Source organism: Penaeus monodon, chromosome 6, assembly GCF_015228065.2.
Source record: "Penaeus monodon isolate SGIC_2016 chromosome 6, NSTDA_Pmon_1, whole genome shotgun sequence".
Classification (NCBI taxonomy): Eukaryota; Metazoa; Arthropoda; class Malacostraca; order Decapoda; family Penaeidae; genus Penaeus; species Penaeus monodon.
In genome coordinates, this window is record NC_051391.1 from 5,165,774 (window position 1) to 5,188,273 (window position 22,500).

Consider the following 22,500-nt stretch of genomic DNA (forward strand, 5'->3'; position numbering starts at 1 on the left):
AATGATGTTGATGATCATAATGATAATCATAACAATGAGAATAGAGACAGGAAGGGTATTAATAATAGATAATGATAATGATGATAAGAATGAAAAAAACAACAACAATAATAATGACAATTATAATAATAGTGATGATGACGATGATGATGATGATGATGATGATGATGATGATGATAATAATAATAATAATAATAATAATAATAATAATAAAAACAATAATTATAATAATGATAAATAATAATAAAAACAATAATTATAATAATGATAAATAATAATAATCATCAAACAATCACAGTATCAATAGTGGTAATACAAAAAATTTTAATAGCAATAATAATGATAACAAAATACAAAAAAATGTTGATCAAAATAATGATGAGAACAAAATGATAATCAAAATAATAATGAGAACAATAACAAAATCATCAATGATAATGATAATGACAATATTGATGTAGAATACTACTATCAGTTATAAAAATCCTAATGATAATAATAATGATAATACTAACAAGAATAATAATGGTAACAAGAACAAAACTAGAAATAATAACAGGAGTAACAACAATAATAATAAAATAACAGTGATGATGATAATAATAATATCGCTATTAACTATAACAATAAATGTAATAGTAATAATAAAAAAAAAATCAATGATAAAGATTACAAAGACTGTAATGATAACACAATAGCAAATATGATAATAACAGTGATAGTAATGAAAATAATAATATCAACAGTAATAATGATAAAATGACAATAATGATAACAATAATGTGATATTTTCTTCTTCTTTAACTGGATTTTCCATGTTCATCATGGGTCGCCGGTGCGGATTTTTGTATCCGCATCTTCATTATGGTTTGGCACGTTTTTACGACCGGATGCCCTTCCTGCCGTCAACCCTCCCCATTCATCGGGGTTGAATTGGGACCGGCACGGAACATGCCACTGGACTGTGGACTCCCATGACGGTAGGCAATCGAGGTGAAGTTCCTTGTCTAGGGGAACAACGCGCCGGCCGGTGACTCGAACCCTCGAACTCAGATTGCCGTCGTGACAGTCTTTGAGTCCGATGCTCTAACCACTCGGCCACCACGGCCCCCATAACAATGAATATAATAATGATAATATATAATAATGGTAATAATAATAATAATAGTAGTAGTAATAATAATAATAATAATAATAATAATAATAATAATAATAGTAAATAATAGTAACAATAATAATAATAATAGTAAATAATAGTAACAATAATAAAATTAATATAACAAAAGTAATGAAAAACAAAATTATACTGATAACAATGATAAAAACGACGATAAGAATAATAAAGATAATGTAATAACAAAACAACAACTGTAATATTTCTTATCAAAATAATAGTCCTAGTAATCATGATAATAATAATAATAATGATAACCGAGCCGGCCGTCGAGGAGGCGCCCAAGGTGACCGAGCCAACTAGTGTAGCCGACATGATTGGGAAGATAATGGGAGGATTGACACTCATTTGTTTCTATTTTTATGATGTTTCCATAGGCCGCGGTGGCAGAGTGGTTAGAGCATCGGACTCAAGACTGTCACGACGGTAGGTTCATGTTTGAGCCGCCGTGGTCACAGCATGATACTTAATTGTAGTTTTCATGTTGTGATGCTTTGGAGTGAGTACGTGGTAGGGTCCCCAGTCCCTTTCCACGGAGAGTGCCGGTGTTACCTTTTTTAGATAATCATTCTATTTATCCGGGCTTGGGACCATCACTGACTTGGGCTGGCTTGCCCATCCATTGGCTAGGTAGGCAATCGAGGTGAAGCTCCTTGCCCAAGGGAACAACGCGGCGGCCGGTGACTCGAACCCTCGACCTCAGATTGCCGTCGTGACAGTCTTGAGTCCGATGCTCTAACCACTCGGCCACCGCGGCCTTATGATATGTGTGTATATGTATATGTATATACATATATATGTTTATGTATATGTATATACAAATATGTATTGACATGTTTACATGTGTCTCTTAATATACATATATACACACAGAAACACACACACACATATACACACACACACACACACACACACACACACACACACACACACACACAACACATGTACATACGCACATATATACACGCACACATACACATACATGCACACTTATACACACACACACACACACACACGTGGTCGAGGGGGCGAGGAACCTGCTCTCGCGGAGCCTCTCGCCCGACGAGGACGACGATTGAGGACGACTGGGCCAGAGCGAGCTGCGTGACATTCAACGACACCAAGGCACACGAGGGCGAAAGCGAAGACACGGTCCTCTTCTTGCAGCTCGCGGGAATCATCAAGCGCGATTTGGACGTCGAGAGCCACGGCGCCCACCGGGCAGTCAAGCGCCGGCGCTGAGTGAGCTTTTTCTTTTATGTAGATTCATTTTTAAAAAATAGATAAAAAAAAAGTAAAAAAAAAAAATCAATATATATTACATATATGTGTATCTATCTGTACCTACCGTAAAAAAAAAAAAAAAAATCCATACCTTATGGACAAAGCTGAGGTTATTGACCTCATTAGCTTTTCACAATTGTGTCCTATGGTTCTGAGTGTTGGGTGCTGAAGAAGATAGACAAGAAAAAGTCAGTAGTTTTGAACTGTGGTGTTACAGACGAGTACTACGTATTAACTGGACAGAGAAGAAAACGAATGATGAAGTGCTGAGAAAAATAAATAGTAAAGACCGGCTGTTGGACATCTTGAACAAAAGGACTCTAAAGTTTATTGGTCATGTGATGAGAAGTAAAAGTATTGAGAAAAACTTGCTGACAGGGATGGTGATAAGGAAACAGAGGAAGAGGCAAACCGAAGACAAGACTGAGCGACAACATCAAAGATATTTGCGGGCTGACGATGGTGCAAGTGGAAAGAAAAGCCCAAGATCGAGTTTAGTGGCGAAGGATGGTGGAGAGGTCCACGGCTGCTCAAACATGAGCATACCGTTATTGATGATGATAGATAATAGCAACAAGGTGATATTGATCACAACATTAACACTGATAACGATGATCAGTGTGAAGCTGGAGGACAGCTATCAGATACCAACAGTCGAAATCAATTCCAAATAAACCATTGAGATTAATGACCGCCATTCTAATCCAAAATGGCGAGGAATTTCCAAATAAATCTAATGGGTTTTACGCATATCATTCTTGCCCGAAGAGCGACCACACGGGCAGTTAACGCCAGGATATTGCATGCTGAGATTGCAAAAGCAACAGGGGAATGCACAGTAAGAGCTCGGTGGGTAAACTTTGATATGACATTGTTAATAGGAAAACGGACTGATCAATGGTTAGACAAAGCAGAGGCGAGATGCTTCGCAAACGACGCGAAAGCAAACAAACAAATATGTGTATTTGTTAGATATATGTTGATTCTTTCCTACCCTTCCCCCTGTCTCTCTACCCCCCCCTTCCCCTCCCATCCCCTCCACACCTCTCCATGTTCCTGTATCCCCCGTTAGAATGCATTTCTGGTGTCTACTTAAAAGACATATTTTCGACAAGGTATGCAGGTTAATAAACTGCAAAGTGTACACAAGCAAAGGTATAGTGATGATGTTGAAGAACAAACAAACAAGCATAGTCATAAAAGTTAACACTGGTGCGTGCTCATCAATATTAGAAAATCTCTCTCTCTCTCTCTTTAGCTATATATCTTCCTCTCTCTTAGTCTGTCAGTCCACCTGTCTCTCTGTATATCTGTCTGACTCTCTCTCTCTATCTCTCTCTCTCTTTCTATCTCTTTGTCTATCTGTCAGTCCACCTGTCTCTCTGTCTATCTGTCTGACTCTCTCTCTCTCTCTCTCTCTCTCTCTCTCTCTCGCGCGCGCGCTCTCTCTCTCTCCCTCTCTCTCTATCTATCTGTCTGACTCTCTCTTCCTGTCTCTTTGTCTATCTGAGTCTCTGCCTATCTGTCTGACTCTATCTCCCCCCCTCTCTCTCTCTTTCTATATCTCTCTCTCTCACTTACACTGTCACTCACTCACTCTCTGTCTGTCTGTCTCTCTCTCTCTCTCTCTCTCTGTATGTATGAATACATATAGACCCACACACACACACACACACACACACACACACACACACACACACACACACACATCTATGCACATATATATTTAAAACATATAATCATATACATATATTTATATATACAGACATGATATATACAGAATATACAAATACATACATACATATATATATCTATATCTATCTATATCTATCTATCTATCTATCTATCAATCTATCTATCTATCTATCTATATACATACACATATATATACATACGACCACACACACACGTGCACATACACACACACACACACACACATGTATATGTATATGTATGTATATATGTATATATATACATATATATGCATATATTATATGCATATATATGTATATATTATATACATATATATATGTATATATATATATATATATATATATATATATATATATATATATATAACACACACCACACACAACACCACACACACCACACACCACACACACCACACACACCACACACACATATATTATATTATATATATATATATATATATATATATATATATATATATATATATATATATATATATATATATATATATATATATATATATATATATATATATATTATGTAGTACATATATATATCGTGTATTTTGTATTTATTTTTTATTTATTTATTTTCTCTCTCTCCCTCTGTCTTATTCTTATTCTTATTTATTCATATTAGAAATCATTATTATTATTATTATTATTATTATTATTATTATCTCTCCATCGCTCTCTCTCTCTCTCTCTCTTAATCTATCTCTCCTCTCTCTCTCTCTCTCTCACATGTGTATATATATATATATATATACACATGTGTATATACGCACACACACACACACACACACACACACACACACACACACACACACACACACACACAATATATATATATACATATATATATATATATAATATATATATATATATATATATATATATATATATATATATATATATATATATATATATATTCTCTCTCTCTTCCTTTTTCTCCTTTTCTCTCCCTCTGTCATTTTACCTACCTATCTGTTCATTGTCACCGTTGTGATACAAGGCACCACCAGATACATTAACCAGCTACTTATCCTGTGATCATTATCTGAGAAATGAGACCGAAGTGAGTGGACGTTTTAAAAAGAGCATTAATATTTAAGCAGACAAATTGACCATCACGGCAATTTGTTAATATCTAGCACATGCATCGTAATAGTGACATGAGTAGTGCCATAAAAGTGCTGATGATTACTTACTTTTGGAAAATCTGATGGCGAAATGGCCTGAAAATGAATTAAAAATTCCTATTAATACGTTTTTAGACACTTAGTAAGCAATAGAATTTAAGTTAGAGGAATGAATGAATATATATATATAAAAAGATATATATAATAGATGATATAATATATACATAGAATATAGAATAAGATAGGATTAAAATATAAAATATTATATATGATATATTATATATATTTTATATATAAATATACATATAAGATTTTTTATTGATATAATATAATGCATAGATAATAAATGATAATATTATATGAATATTAGAATATATGAATAAAACATAATAATATTTTAATATAATAAAATATATTAGTAATATATATTTTATATAATATTAAGGATATATATATATATATATATATATATATATTATATATAAATTTTATATATATAGATAAATAATAATATGCATATAAATAATATTTAATATATATATAATATAATATGATAATAAAAAATATATAATAATAAATATGTATATAAAAAAAAAATAATATATTATATATATATATTTTTTTTGGTTTTTGTATATTATAATAAAAAATAAATGTATATATATAAATATATATATAATATATATATATATGTATATATATATGTATATAGTATATATATTTGTGTGTGTGTGGTGTGTGTGTGTGTGTGTATATATATATATATACATACACACACACATGTATATATATACACGCACCGGTGTATATATCTGTATATATACATATATATATAATTATAAATATAGATAATATATTATGTATATATATCAGATATATATATATATATATATATATTTATGTATATATATATGATATAATATATATATAATATATTTATATATATATATTATATTATATATGAGAGTGTGTGTGTGTGTGTTATACATATATACACATATACACACCAGTGTGTATAGATATAGATATAGATATGTATGTATATGCTACGAACTTATAATAATACAGTAATAATGACATTAGCTTTCAGTGATAAGTAAATCTTTATCAAAATAGTAATTGTGACAATAATAACAATATACATAATAATAATGATAAAATTGTTTATGATATTGCTCATAATATATATATATATATATATATATATATATATATATATATATATATATATATATATATATATATAATATATATATATATATATATTTTTTTTTTTTTTTTTTTTTTAATAGCAATGATAATGATTATGATAATGATAAACACCATGATACTGAAAGCAATATAGTAATAATAGGCGTAATAATCATAAAAAGATAGACGGACAAATGCAACTAGGACTAATAGTAAATGCAATAGATACAAAGAAATGATAATAACAATAATGATAATGATAACAATGTTAATAACATTAATGACAAAAATGAAAATGATATACAAAAATAATGTTACCATTAGTAAACATAATCATAATAATGATGATAATGATGACAGCGATAATAATCATAACAGTAAGTATAGCAATAACAATGATGATAACGATAATAAAAATTATGGTAGTAATAATAACAACAACAATATTAATAATAATGACAATAATCAAACTACTAGTTATGGTAAGAATGATGATAAGAATAAGAATACTACTAATGACAATGAAAATATTAAAGACAGTAATAATAAAAATAACAATAATACAACAATAAGAGTAATAACAATAATAATGATAATATCAATGACAGTAATAATAATGATAATATATACATATATATATATACATATATATATATATATATATATATATATATATATATATATATATATATATATATATATATATATATATATAGTATATAACATAATAAACAAATGAAATAATAATACTAATAAAAATAATAACAATAGTAAAGATAATAATAATGAAAATAATAATGATAATAATAAGAATAAGCATTGTAATAATGATAATGATAATAACAATAATGATAATAAGGAGAATTACTATAATCACTATTATTTTTATGTTTAGTAGTAGTACTTTTATCAGTACCACTATCATAATAATGATAATGAAAACAATAATAATAATAATAATAATAACATTATCATTTTTATTGCTAATGGTAATAATAATGATAATGATTATCAAAATGATAATAATAATAATAACAATACAAATGATAATGATAACCACGGCAATAACAATAACAATGGTATATATTATAATGGTAATAATAATACTAATAATAGTGAAAACAATGATAATGATAATAGGAGTAATAATTGTATAGACAATAATAATAATAATAATAATGGTTAGTAATAATAACAATAGTATTAAGGATAATAATAATACTTACAATAATGACAATAATAATAACGACAATGATGTAGTTGATAACAACCAAAACAACAGCAACAAAAATAATAATAATAAAAATATTGATAACAATAATAAAAATGACTATGATAAAAAATATATATATATTCACGATAGTCCAATAATAATAATGATAATAATAATAATAATAATAATAATAATAATACCTATAAATAACGACGATGCTAATAGCAATAGCATAATAACAACAACAACAACAACAATAATAATAATAATAATAATAATAATAATAATAATTCGAAGAGTAATAATCATTACCATCATTGTCATTATCACTATGATAATAATGATGATAATGATAATGATAATAATGATAATAATAATAATAATAATAATAATAAAAAAAAATGTGAACAATATTACTACTACTATTAATAATAATAAACATGAATTATATTAAGAAAATAATAATAATAGTGATGATAATAATAAAAGTATCAATAATAATATTAATAATAATAATAATAATAATAATAATATTGATAATAATGATAATTATAACAATAAATATGATCAAAGTATTATAATAACAAAGCATAATAAGAAAAATAATGATGATAATAGTAATTACTATTATCATTATAATAATAATAATGTCAATGATAATAATAATAAATAGAGAATAATATTGCTAATACTATCATAATAATAGCAGTAGTAGTATAGTAGTAGTAATAATAATAACATGAAGATAATGGCAACAACAATCATAACAATTATAATAGTAGCGATAATAACAAAAAATAAGATTATTACTACTTAGTATCAAAAATAATAACAGTAATAGTAATAGTAATTTTATCAATGATAATAAAGAAAATAACAATGATATAGTAAGAATACTGACGATGATGAAAATGATAACAATACCAATAATAATAGGATTGAGTTAGGTAGAATGTGTTCCTCAAGGAGAAATCATCATCAGTACTAACACAGCTATTGGTACCACATACATTGGTTATAAAATTTGGGTAACATTCTTTCATATAGTTTTAATTGCATGTAATTGCTAAGTTTTCATCAGGGTGAAAAAAGTTATTACAAAAAGACCCATGAAAAGTTTTTATTTTTTTAAATCTTATTTTATTTATTTATTTATCTATCTGTTTATTTTTTTTTTTTTATCCCTATGCCTGTTACAAGCGGGTCAGGGAGTGGTATTCAAGTGTGTGGTAGAGTTTTAAATGGGAGAGCAGTCAGCGGTGTACTTAGACCTTAGGGAGCCCCAGACACTTTAGGATCGGGAGCCAACGTGAAAATTTAATTACATGGCAATTTAATCGGTGAACTAAATGATTTTTTTCGAATGAAATAAAATGAAATAAATAAATAAAATAGAATGAAAAGTAATGGTAAGGATAAGATTAATTTTAGGTAGCGACGAAAATTTCTGAATCTATTTTTCTCAATTTTGTTGACAGTAAGAATATCTATGACTAGAATTTTCAGTTTCTAACAAAGGCTATAATAAATGTCCGTTACCTCACCAACATCGTGGTATTGAAGATCCATTTATTAATTATAATTTCTAAATCAACGCTATTTTTTTTCTCTCCGTATTTTACTGTTAAAAATTTATCAAGTTGTTTACATGGGGGCCTCGCTTTCCAATGGATGCGGGCACCCTGGCTTCCTATTTCAGGTGCCCTCCCCCACGCACTTTGTTGATTCCATTTGATAATAAAACCAAATTTATAATTATTACATTCTTTTTCTGAAGGAAGTCCTCAGCAGGGGGGCACGGAGCAATTATCCTTATGGCCCCTTATAAATCCTGGTCAGAATGCAGTATGAATAATCCTGTGAACGTTTTTTTTTTTTTTTAATACGTGCCGTTTCACGTGTTACTCGCAAAATTACCTGTTCCTCTGCTGGATCAAGTTACAATACCTTTCGTTAAACTGACCAGTGATAACCTAGATTACATTTGATTCAACTAAAATTGGCTCTTTTGTTCCATTACTTCGCAGGACCTTCACACTCTCCCACAACTACGATTTAATGAATTACAATGCATGATAACCTTAAGGCCTCAAGACCAATAACCTTACCCATTAAACTGACTCCGTGTACAAAATACGCAGACGTGATATCATTAAAATACCAACATACTCACAAGGCATTTGGTGAGAACAGAAAAAAAAATATGTGTCACCTCTTCCCCAGCTGATCATCCAATGAGCGATTAGTGCAACGTACTGTAGACAGAGGGCGTCGGAAACTGATCAAGCTGATTTACGTGAAATAACAAAAAAAGGAGCGAGAAACACGGGGGTAGGGGGGGGGGCACGCTTACCTCCCAGGAGCGTTTTAGCTGATTCTACCTTAAAAGATCTCAGATTCGGTTTGCCTTAAGTAAAGAAGAGAGAGAGTAGAGAAAGAGAAAGAGAAAGAGAAGAGAGAGAGAGAGCGGGGGAGGAGAGAGAGAGAGAGAGAGAGAGAGAGAGAGAGAGAGAGAGAGAGGAGAGGGAGAGGAGAGAGAGAGAGAGAGAGAGAGAGAAGAGGAGAGAGAGAGAAGGAGAGAGAGAGAGAGAGGAGAGAGAGAGAAGAGAGAGAAGAGAGAGAGAGAGAAGAGAGAGAGAGGAGAAAGAGACAGAAGAGAGAGAGAGAAGAGGAGAGAGAGGAAGAGAGAAGAGAGAGAGAGAAGAGAGAGAGAGAGAGAGAGAGAGAGAGAGAGAGAGAGAGAGAGAGAGAGAGGAGAGAGAGAGAGAGAGAGAGAGAGAGAGAGAGAAAGAAAGAGAGAGAGACAAAGAAATGCTTTCGGCCTCAGGAATGTCTCTGTTGCAAAGGACAATAGAGTCGGAATTTAGATGATAAAGTTATCAGTAAAATACAATCTAGGAATGATAATACAGTTATTTGTTTGATTAATACATGTAATTAGAAACACCACGACCGCAGAGGACGAATGACGATGTATACTGTTCTTTAGACAATATCATTAAAAGATTAAATATTGGAACTGTTGTTACCGTTGTTGTTGTTGTTGTTGTTGTTGTTGCTATGCCTTTTGTTACGCCGCTGTTGTCGTTATTACTGTTGCTGTTATTATAATTATTATTGTTATTATTATCATTATAATTGTCATAATTATCATTATTATAATTATTGTTATTATTATTATTACTATTATTATTATCACCATTATTATCATTATTGTTGTTGTCACCATTATTATTATTATTGTCATTATTATTATCATTATATTATTATTATCATTATTGTTATTATCATTATTTTATTATCATCTTTATTGTTTTCATTATTGTTATTGCTGTTTTTTTGGCTTTGTCGTTGTTGTTTATTGTTGTTGTTGTTGTTCTTCTTCTTGTTCATATTCTTCGTTTTCCTCTCCATATTATTTTTATGACTATTATCATTATTGTTATCAATATTATCAGTTATAATAATAATAATAATGATAATAATAATGATAATAAAATAATAATAATAATAATAATAATAATAATGACAATGATAATGATAATGATAATAGAAAAAAAAATAATGATCATAATAATGATGATGATGATGATGATGATGATGATGATGATGATGATGATGATGATGATTATTGTTGTTGTTTTGTTATTATTATCATTATTATTATTATTATTATTATTATTATTATTATGATCATCATTGTTATTATTACTATTATTATCATTATCATCAAATCATCATTATCATTTTCACTATCATTATTACTATCTATATTGTCATTATTACTACTGCCATTGATACGAAATGACAGTTATAATAAGATCATATAGAAGAAAACTCTTTATTTTGCTGTATCTAAAGACGATTCTCATGTTCCATTGTCTGCGGATTTTCTCCAATACTTGATACTAAATATAACAGAAATCACGTATTTTCTCCTTTTCTTTTGTATCTGAAGAACATTCCCAACAATTCTTTTTCTATAGATACCTCCGAGACATTCTCCAAGTATACTTAAAAAAAAATTAACATAACCATAAAAAGAACCTGCGATAAAGATAAACTAATATCTATTTCGTCTTTGTATCCGAGAGAGAGAGAGAGAAAAAAAAAGGGGGAACCCTAATATATCCTTTTCTAAGGGAAACCGAGCTCTTAAATCCCCTATAATGCTCCCTTGAAACTGCACGCACCCCGAAAATTTCATATTGGTTTTGATCGACCTCGTTTCAAAAGCACGGTCGATGGGATTTATACATAATTAAATGCGGGGAGCTCTATAAAGTATACACTCAGGGCGGCGGAGAAATGAAGGGAAGAAGGAGGAGGGAGGAGGAAGGTAGAGGGAAGAAGGAGGAGGGAGGAGAGGGAAGAGGGAGGAGGTTTGAGGGAGGAGGAAGGAAGGGAAGAGAGAGGAGGTAGGAGGGAGGAGGGTAGAGGAATGAGGGAGGAGGGAGGAGGGAGAAGGGAGAAGGGAAGAGGATTAAGGGGTGAGGGATGAAAGGGAGAGGGAGCAGATTTGGGGGAGGAGGGAGGAGAAGAAAGAGAACAGAAAGGAAAAAAGTCAAAGAAAGGTAAGCGAACATAGGGAAGGGAGAAAGGAAGGGAAGGAGGAAGAGGAAAGGGAAGGAGAGAAAGGAAGTGGGAAGAGGGAGAAGTGGAGGAGGAGAAGGAGAACGGACTCAGGAAGAGATGAAGAAAGGAGAAAGATGATACATGGAAAGGAAAATCAAAGAGAAAGGCAAGGGAGAAGAGAAAAGAGGAGGAGGAAAGGGAAGAAAAGAAAAGTGAAAGAGGAAAAGGAGAAAAAAAAAAAAAGAAAGAAAAGCTGAAGAAGAAGAAGAAGTACGTTGAAGAAGAAGACGAAGAGGGAGAAGAAAAAGAGAAGACGAAGAAGAAGAAGTAGAAGAAAACGAAGACAAAGAAAAAGAAGAATAAGAAAAAGAATAAGAAAAATAAGAAGAAAACGAAGAAGAAGAGGAAGGAAGAGGAGAAAGGGGGGAAGGAGAAAGGGAATGGAGAACTTGGAGAGAGAAAAAGAGGTAGAGGAAGATAGGCAAGTATGAGGTTGTGATACTCATTTGTGTGCGTTTGTTTGTGTGTGTTTGTGTGTATGTTTCTGTGTGTGTGTGTGTGTGTGTGTACTTGTGTATGAATGTGTGTGTGTGTGTGTGTGTGTGTGTGTGTGTGTGTGTGTGTGTGTGTGTGTGTGTGTGTGTGTGTGTGTACGTATGAATGTGTGTGTGAAGTGTGTGTTTGTGCCTGTGTGTGTGAGTACATTATTTTTGCATATGTGCGTACGTGCATAGGTGTGTCTATCTAGATACATGCATACTTGTATTATATCTGTATCATACCTGCCCCACTTATGCATCAATGGATATCAAATTTACATTACCGCGCCCCTGTAAAACATGTATTGTGTGCTTACAGCCCTGCATGCATGCTGGGACGAATGCAATAACAAGTGCTTTTACTGCATGGCCGATATGCCCTCCCCTCCCTCCCCTCCTTCCCTCCCTCCCTCCCCATTCCCTCCCCCTCCAGCTCCCTCCCCCTACTCCCTTCACCTCCTCCAACTCTCCCTCCATCACTCCCCCCCATCCCCTTCCACCCCCCCCAACTTTCTACGCTAGTTACTCTCCAAAGTTAGTGTTATTGGTTGCGCATTTTTAGCCATCTTTGCAACATTATGCACTAAAATTATGCAATGGAAACCCTCTCTCATTTCGTAATAATAACCACCCAACTGCTCCACCCCCCCCTCCATCCCCCTCTTATCCCCCTCCCCTCCGCTCCAGTCCCCCAAATTTAGCTAAATAATGGTTATTTTTTTTGCAACTTGAGATCGACGACACAGTGTAGAAAGGTGTGAGAGTATTGGCAATGCGATTCCGAAAAAAATATTTATGGAAATCGTTCTTTTTTTCTCTCTCTCTTTCTCTCTTTCTTTCCCGCTTTCTTTAATTCTTTCCTCTCTCTCTCTCTCTCTCTCTCTCTCTTTCTCGCTATTATTTTCTTTCTCTATCTATCTATTTGTCTATCTGTCTATCTATTTTCCCTCGCATTTATTTTCTTTCTCTTTCTATATATCCATCTATCCATCTATTTTCTCTCCCATCTATTTTCTTTCTCTTTCTCTCTCTCTATCCCTTCCACCCTCCCTCCCCCTCCTTCTCCCTTATCTTATTTTCCTTTCTATATTTTTGGAAATGCAAAAAGTAGTAAATCAAGAGAACTAGACAGACGACATGGACACATAAGACACGTGGACACAACAGAGACACGTGGACACAACAGAGACACGTGGACACAACAGAGACACGTGGACACAGCAGAGACACATAGACACCTGGGAATTTCGATAAGAGGATCATGTGAAAGACACTGTTTGTCTGTCTGTCTGTCTGTCTGTTTGTTTGTCTGTCTGTCTGTCTGTCTGTCTGTCTGTTTGTCTGTTACTCTCCCTCTCTGTATGTCTGTCTGTCTCCCTCTCTATCTTTGTCTGCCTGCCTCGCACCCTCTCTGTCTGTCTGTCTGGCTCACTCTCTCTCTCTCTCTCTCTCTCTCTCTCTCTCTCTTCTCTCCTCTCTCTCTCTCTCTCTCTCTCTCTCCTCTCTCTCTCTCTCTCTCTGTTTGTCTGTGTGTCTCTCTCCCTCTCCGTCTGTCTGTCTGTCGATTGTCTCATCCTCATCTTTTTCAAACTTCGTCCTGGCTGTCTTTCTGTCTCTCTCATTTCGTCATACGGGCCTTCTAGTCTGTGTATATGTATGTAGTATGTATGATGCATTTTTTAACATGAATATGATATTCACATACAAACATACAAACACACACACACACACACACACAGACACACACGTAAACACACACACACACACACACACACACACATACACACACACACAAATACATACACACACACACATATATATACAACAACATATATATATATATATATATATATATATATATATATATATATATATATATATATATATAATATATATATTTTATAGTATATATTATATAATATATATATATATATATATATATATATATATATATATATATATAATATATAATAATAATAATAATAATAATATCTAAGTATGCGGTCATATCGCCCACAGCAAGTCCGAGCGCCCGCCCCTTGTGTCCAGGCGGCGAGGCAATTGCAACTCACCCTCACTCCCTTGCTCTCTCGGACGCCTTCCCACACCCCCCTTGGTCTACCCCCTCCCCACCCCCATTGGGCGTCTCCCCTCCTTCCCCCTCCACTCATCCCCACCCCCTTTGGTCATCCCCCCCAACCCCCACCCCCTTTGGTCATCTCCTCTCCTTCCCCTTTCTCCTCCCTCTTCCCCCTCCCATCCCCTCTCCTCTTTCCCCCTCCCCCCTTATCCAATCCCCCTCCCACCCCTTCCCATTCCCGCTCCTCCTCTTTCCCAATCCCCCTCCTCTCCCTCCCCCTCTCCCCAACCCTTCATTCTCGCCTCCCCTTCGCTATAAAGGAAGTGCTTAGCTCAGCCACTGCCTGGGATGTGTCTGCTTACCGCTCATGCATTGGGTGGTTCGCGCTCACATCTCCTGCTCATTTGCAGGGGGGGGGGGTTGTACAGGGGGCGGGGGGCGGGGGGCTGGGGGGCGGGGGGAGACGTGTCTCTTTCTCTATTCCTTTCTCTCTTTCTCTTTCTCTTTTCTTTCTTTCTTTTCTCTCTTTCTCTTTGTCTTTCTCTCTCTCCCTATCTCTCTCTCTCTCTCTTTCTCTCTCTCTCTCCCTTTCTCTCTTACAGACACACGCACATAATCATATGTATGTATATATTCATGTGTGCATACATCATACATACGTACATATATATATATATATATATATATATATATATATATATATATATATATATATATATGTGTGTGTGTGTGTGTGTGTGTGTGTGTGTGTGTGTGTGTGTGTGTGTGTGTGTGTGTGTGTGTGTGTGTGTGTGTGTGTGTGTGTGTGTGTGTGTGTACATATAAAGATAGATAAATGAATACACACACACACACACACACACCACACACACACACACACACACACACAACCACACACACACACACTATATATATATATATATATATTATATATATATAATATATATATATGTATATATACACATATATATATTACCCACACACATATACATACAAATAAAAAATATATATAAAAATAGATTATATATTATATTTTATATATAATAATATAATAATTTATATATAATATATATTTTATATCTAAAAATTATATATATGTTATAAAAATATTATATTATAATATATCTATAATTATAATATACATATGTATCATATATATATTTTATATGTATATATATATATATATATATATAACTAACAATATTACATATATGTATATAACAACACAATATACCACACACAAACATACACACACACACACAATATACACACATAAATATATATATATATAGATATATCATAATTATATATAAATGTATGATTAATATATTATATGGTTATGTGTGTGTGTTTGGTGTGTTAGATGTGTGATGTGGTATGTTAGGATGTATGCGTATAATACAACATAATATACAACATAAACAACACAATAAATATAATTAATATAATAATAATAATATATATATATATATATAATTATATATATAATAATTTTAAATAAATATATATATAATATATATATATATATAAATATATATATATATGATATATTTTATATATATTATATATATATATATATACAATAAATACATAATATATACATCCACACACACGTGCATTTCTTCCAAGCGGACGCTGTACTGCTGGCATCTCCCCCTCCCTTTCTCCATTCTGCAACTCCACGCCCCCTCTCTCTACCACCTCCTTCCTCCCCCCTACTCCCCCTTCTCCGTCGCTGTTTCTCCCCCTCTGCTCTTTCCTTTCACCTCCCTTCCTCTCCCTTCCTTCCTCTCTTCCCTTCTTTCACTTACCTTCCCCTTCTTCTTCCCCTTCCTTCCCCACCTTCCCCTCTACCCCTCCCCTTTCCTTTCCCTCTTCTCCTCCCTTCCCCACTCTCCCTTTCTCTGCCTTTCTCCTCTCTTCTGCATTCACCATTCTCCTCTCTTTCTCCCCCACCTCTTCCCTTCCCTTCCCCCTCCTCCTCCTCCTCCTCCCTTTTATACGTAAACACTTAATTACTTCTATACCCCATCTGGCTTGCTCGCTCACCTCCCTGATAATGACTGCACGCCCACACACACACCTTTGTTTCACTCTCACGCCCCTCTCATACCCCCTCTTCCCTCCCTCCTCCCCCCTCCCCCTCCTCCTCCTCCACTCCCTCCTTCTCCTCCTCCTCCTTCTCCTCCCCCCTCCTCCCCTCTTCCCTTCCACTCCCCCTCCTCCTCCTCCCCTAAGCTTGCATCCCTTCCTCTCCTCCTTCCCCTCCTCCCTTCTCTCCTCCTCTCTCCCTTTTCTCTTTTCCTCTATGCCCTTCCCCTTCCTCTATGCCTCTCTCCCTTCCCCCTCTTCTATATTACTACCTTTCCCTATCATCCATTCCCCTCCCTCCCTTTCCTCCCTCGTTCCCTTTCCTCCCCTCCTTCCCTTCGGCTCTTTTCTCCCCAGCACTTCCTCCCTTGACTCTGCCTTCCCTCTGTTCTTTCTCCCCCTCTTCCCTCCGTCCTCTTCTTCCCCTCTTTAACCTCCCTATATGTTCCTTTCTTCCCTTACCTCGTTATTGCTCTCTCTCTCTCTCTCTCTCTCTCTCTCTCTCTCTCTCTCTCTCTCTCTCTCTCTCTCTCTCTCTCTCTCTCTCTCTCTCTCGCTCTCTCTCTCTCTCCCTCTCTCTCTCTCTTTCTCCCCCCTCTCTCTTTCTCTCTCTTTTTTTTAACTATCTATCTATCTATCTACTTAACTATCGATTTACGTGCCTGTATACACTATCTATCTGTTTACCCTTCCAGTACTAAGTCTTCTGTCTCTACATTTCTACATTCTCATATACTCTGCACGTACGCACCTTCTTAGCGCATTTATGTATATTCTGCACACCCCTTACACCAAATTACATATTGATCGGGTTTCGTACTATCGTAGAATTTCAGCCTTGCATATACATTCAGTATTCTTGCAACATTCTTATGCATGAGTGTCTGTCTGCATTTTTATACACTATATGCAGATGCATAAATACACACGTAGACATTTTGGTTGTGTGAACCGTAGTTTTTTTATGGAATTATGTGTTATATGCATTATTTTTAGTGCATGCAATAAAGGAGAGATAGAAACGCACATGCACAATCATTCTCACTCGCACAAACATATAGGAACATATATAATCATTCACACTTACACACTTAAACACACACACACACACACACACACACACACACACAACACACACACACACACACACACACACACACACACACACACAACACACACACACACCAACACACACACAAACATCCAGACACACTCACATGCACATACGCAATCTAAATACTCTTCTATATTGATTCCTCTCTGTATAAACAAGTTTATTTAGAGAGTATAACCTTTTTGTCTGAATATAATTAAGATTTCGCATGCATGGGTATCAAGTTTCTCATTCATGTCTACTTCAGTTGGAAAGAAACACAAGAACACTTAAGTACATAATTGTGTTTATTCGTCACCTATATATTACGTCGAATATATTTTTTCTTCTTTCTTTCCTTCTATCTATTCTCTTTATTTCCTTCTTTTCCTCATTCTTTCTTCTTTCTTTTCTTTCCCTTATTCCATTCCTCTTTCATTCTCCTTTCTTTTCTTTCCCTTTTTATCATTCATCCTTTTTAATTCCCTTTTTTTTCTTGTTTACGTACACGTAAACAAAGAAATAAAAATCCTAATGACACACACAACGACAAAAAGAACATAAAAAAATACAATAAAAAAAAAATCAAAAGAAAAGAAAAGAGAAGAAAAATAGACGTTAATAAGAACACTTACAAGAAGAAGAGAAACAGGAGATGAAAGACAAATACGAGTGATTATAATTTAGTGAACAGGTCACACAAAAAAGCAGATAGAAAGGAAAAGAAATTTAATTGCCTGAGGCTGAAGAAGCGAACGAATAGGAGGGGGAGGACCCGAGGAGCCGGGAGGGGGTGGGGGAGGTGGGGGAGAGAAGGGAGGGGGGATAAGGGAGGAGGAGTTGGGAGGGAAGAGAAAGATGCTGAGATACGGAGACAGGGGGAATGCAGAGAGAGAGAGAGAGAGAGAGGGTTGGGGGAGGAAGAGAGATAGATAGATAGATAGATAGATAAATAAGATAGATAGATAGATAGATAGATAGATAGATAGATAGATAGATAGATAGAGAGAGAGAGAGAGAAAGAGAGAGAGAGAGAGAGGAGGAAGAGAGAGAGAGAGAGAGAGAGAGAGAAGAGAAGAGAGAGAGAGAGAGAGAGAGAGAGAGAGAGAGAGAGAGAGAGAGAGATAGAGGAGAGAGAGATGGAAAATAATATCAAGAGAGAGAGAGAGAGAGAATGAGAAGGAATGAGAGAAACAAGAGAAGCGAACAAGAGAAAGATAAGAGAGAGAAGAGAGGAAAGAGAAGATCGAAGAGGTCAGAACGAAAGAGGAGACAGAGAGAAAAGAAAATAGATATACGAAGATGAGAAAGAAAGGCATAAAAAGAGAGAGAGAAAAAGAAGGAGAGGGAAAAGGAGAATAAGAACAGAGAGAAGAGAAGAGCAAAAAGCACAAGGAAATCGAGAACGGAACAAGGCAAAAAGATAAAGAGGAAAGAACGAGAAGACAGAGAGGAAGAAAAAGGAATAGGATATACGTAGAAAGAGGAATAAAAGATAAAAGAGGGAAGAAGAGTGTGGATATGAAATACGTGAATAGGAAAGAGAAGATACAAGGAATGCAAAATGCAGACGAGAATAAAAGAGAGAAAAGGATCAGAAGAAAGATAGAAATAAATGAGACAGAGGGAGGAAGGAAAGAAGAGAAATATGCGATATGCGAAGTATAAGAGATAATAGATATAGATATAGATATGGATATTGATATGAATATTGATATAGATATAGATATGATCACACACACACACAAACGCACACGCACACACACAACACACACACACACACACACACACACACACACACACACATATATATATATATATATATATATATATATATATATATATATAGATAGATAGATAGATAGATAGATAGATAGATAAATAGATAGATAGTAGATAGATATGGATATAAATATAGAAAAAATAGATAGGGATATAGAAATAGATAGGAATATAGAATGTAGGTATAGATATATGAGATATCTATAAATATAGATACAGATATAATAGATATAACAGAGAGAGAAAGGGAAAATTATTGATAAGTAGACAAGCGAGTAAACAGATAGATAAATAGATAGGAAATAGTTTATAGAAAGAAAAAATGTAACGATATATAGATAAGTAGATAAACCAATGAATAGACATGGATAGATATGTATACAAAAAGTAGATGGAAAGACTATCTATCTGTCTATCTATCTATCTATGCACCTGTCTGTCTGTTTATGTGTGTATGTATGTACTTGTGTATGTATGTAAGTATATATGATTGTATATCTATTTATATATCAGTTTGTTTATCTATCTGTCTATCTAGCTGCCTACCCTCCTCGTTTCCTTACTGCCTATCTATCTATCTTTCTATATACATGCATGTGTGCGATAAAACAGAAAAAAAACGAAGAAATATAAGAAACAACAACAGCAAAAAATAACAAGCACAAACACACAAAAACAAAAGAGCAAACAATACACACACACACACACACACACACACACACACACACACACACACACACACACACACACACAACACCACTGAATATATATATATATATATATATATATATATATATATATATATATATATATATATATATATATATATATAATATATATATATATATATATTATATATATAAATATATATATATATTATATAATATATATATATATATATATATATAATATATATATATATATATATTATATATATATATATAAGAGTGAAAAGAATTGTCACAAGAATAAAGAACAAAATCACAAAGAACACAAAGATATGGAAGCCGGAGACAAGATGGCGGACGAAGGAACAGCTCAATAACACGGAGGACCTGGTTTCTTGGTCGCTGGGGTGGGTGGGGGTGGGGGGTGTTATGGAGGGGGAGGTTTGGGGAGGGGGGAGGTGAGGGGAGGGGGGATTATGTAATGCGGGAGGGGAGGGGTGGGGGGTTTATGGGATGTGGGGGGGGATTGCATAAATAGGGGTTGGGAATCATTATCATTATTGTTGTTATTGTTATTACAATCATATTATTATTATTATTGTTGTTTTATTATCATTACTATTATTGTTATTATTATCATTATTAAAATCATCATTATCCTAATCCTAATCATCATCATTATCATCATTATCGTCATTACTGTTAATATTATTGTTATCACGTTTATTATTAGTATCATCATTATTATGGTTATCTCATTTATCATTCTATTTTCAGGTTTTGGGTTTCATTTCCTTGCATATGATTAGCTGTTGTTGATATTGATACTGTTTATACTAATGTTGTGTTTGACAGTGTTTTGCCGTTGATAATATTGATATCATTGCTATTGTTGTAGTTATGTGTTTATGCACGCTTGGAATTTTAGCAATAAACAAAATAATAAAAATAAAATTAGATATATTTACATAGAACGAAAGAATGATTTATGAAGAATATTATACTTTTTCCATAGCTTGCAACTGAAACAGAAAAAAAGTTACTACAACTATCGAAAGCATTTCTTTTATTAAACAAAATATTCCTTGGTGTTGACAAAATAACCAAAGGTCAACTGTGTGCAAATTAGGTTATTAGACAATGAGATAATAATACTGTTATATCTATATTTGTCTGTCATTATCATTATCATTGTTAATATTACTATTATGATGATAATGATGACGATTGTCATTATTATTATTATTATTATTATTAATATTATATTAATATATTATTTTATTTTTTATTAATTAATATATTATTGTGTTGACATAAATCAAAGTCAATGTTGAATTAGTTATTATACAATGAATTATTAATACTTATTATATTATATTTTTGTCATTATCATTATCATTTTAAATTTATTATTATATTATTATTATTATGATGCGATTGTCATTATTATTATTATTATGACATTATTATTATTTTCATTACTGACATTATTATTATTTTTATTATTATTATTATAGTTGCTCTTGTCATTACTATTATTATTTCATTATAAGTATATATCTTTGTCATTATTATTATCATTATTATTATTATTATTATTATTATTATTATTGTTATTATTATTATTATTATTACTATCATCATTATTATTGTGTTTTTATTATCATTATTGTTGTTATTGTTACTGATATCATTATCATCATTATTACTGTTATTGCTATAATTATTATAATCACTGCAAATACGTAAATCATGTGAATATAAAAGACAAAAACAGATTATCCAACTATTCAAATTACAAAAAACGTTCCCTGAATAAAAATATTTGTATCAAATAGACAATTATACAGGGCAGCATAGTAGCCTGGATGAAACAGACAGTGAATGACGTGCTTTTTAATTACATAAGCCAAATTAATGTTGTTAAAAAAGACGATGTCGAAAAAGAAGACGAGTAAC

General features: G+C 33.0%; 1 long non-coding RNA gene across 1 annotated transcript in view; it reads right to left on the reverse strand.

The window, feature by feature from the left end:
* Positions 1–22,500, reverse strand: part of LOC119574160 — a 214,852-nt gene that overhangs the window by 154,773 nt on the left and 37,579 nt on the right. The window contains exon 2 of the long non-coding RNA XR_005228833.1: positions 5,379–5,405. This is a non-coding gene — a long non-coding RNA (uncharacterized LOC119574160). The remainder of the gene's footprint in view (positions 1–5,378; positions 5,406–22,500) is intronic.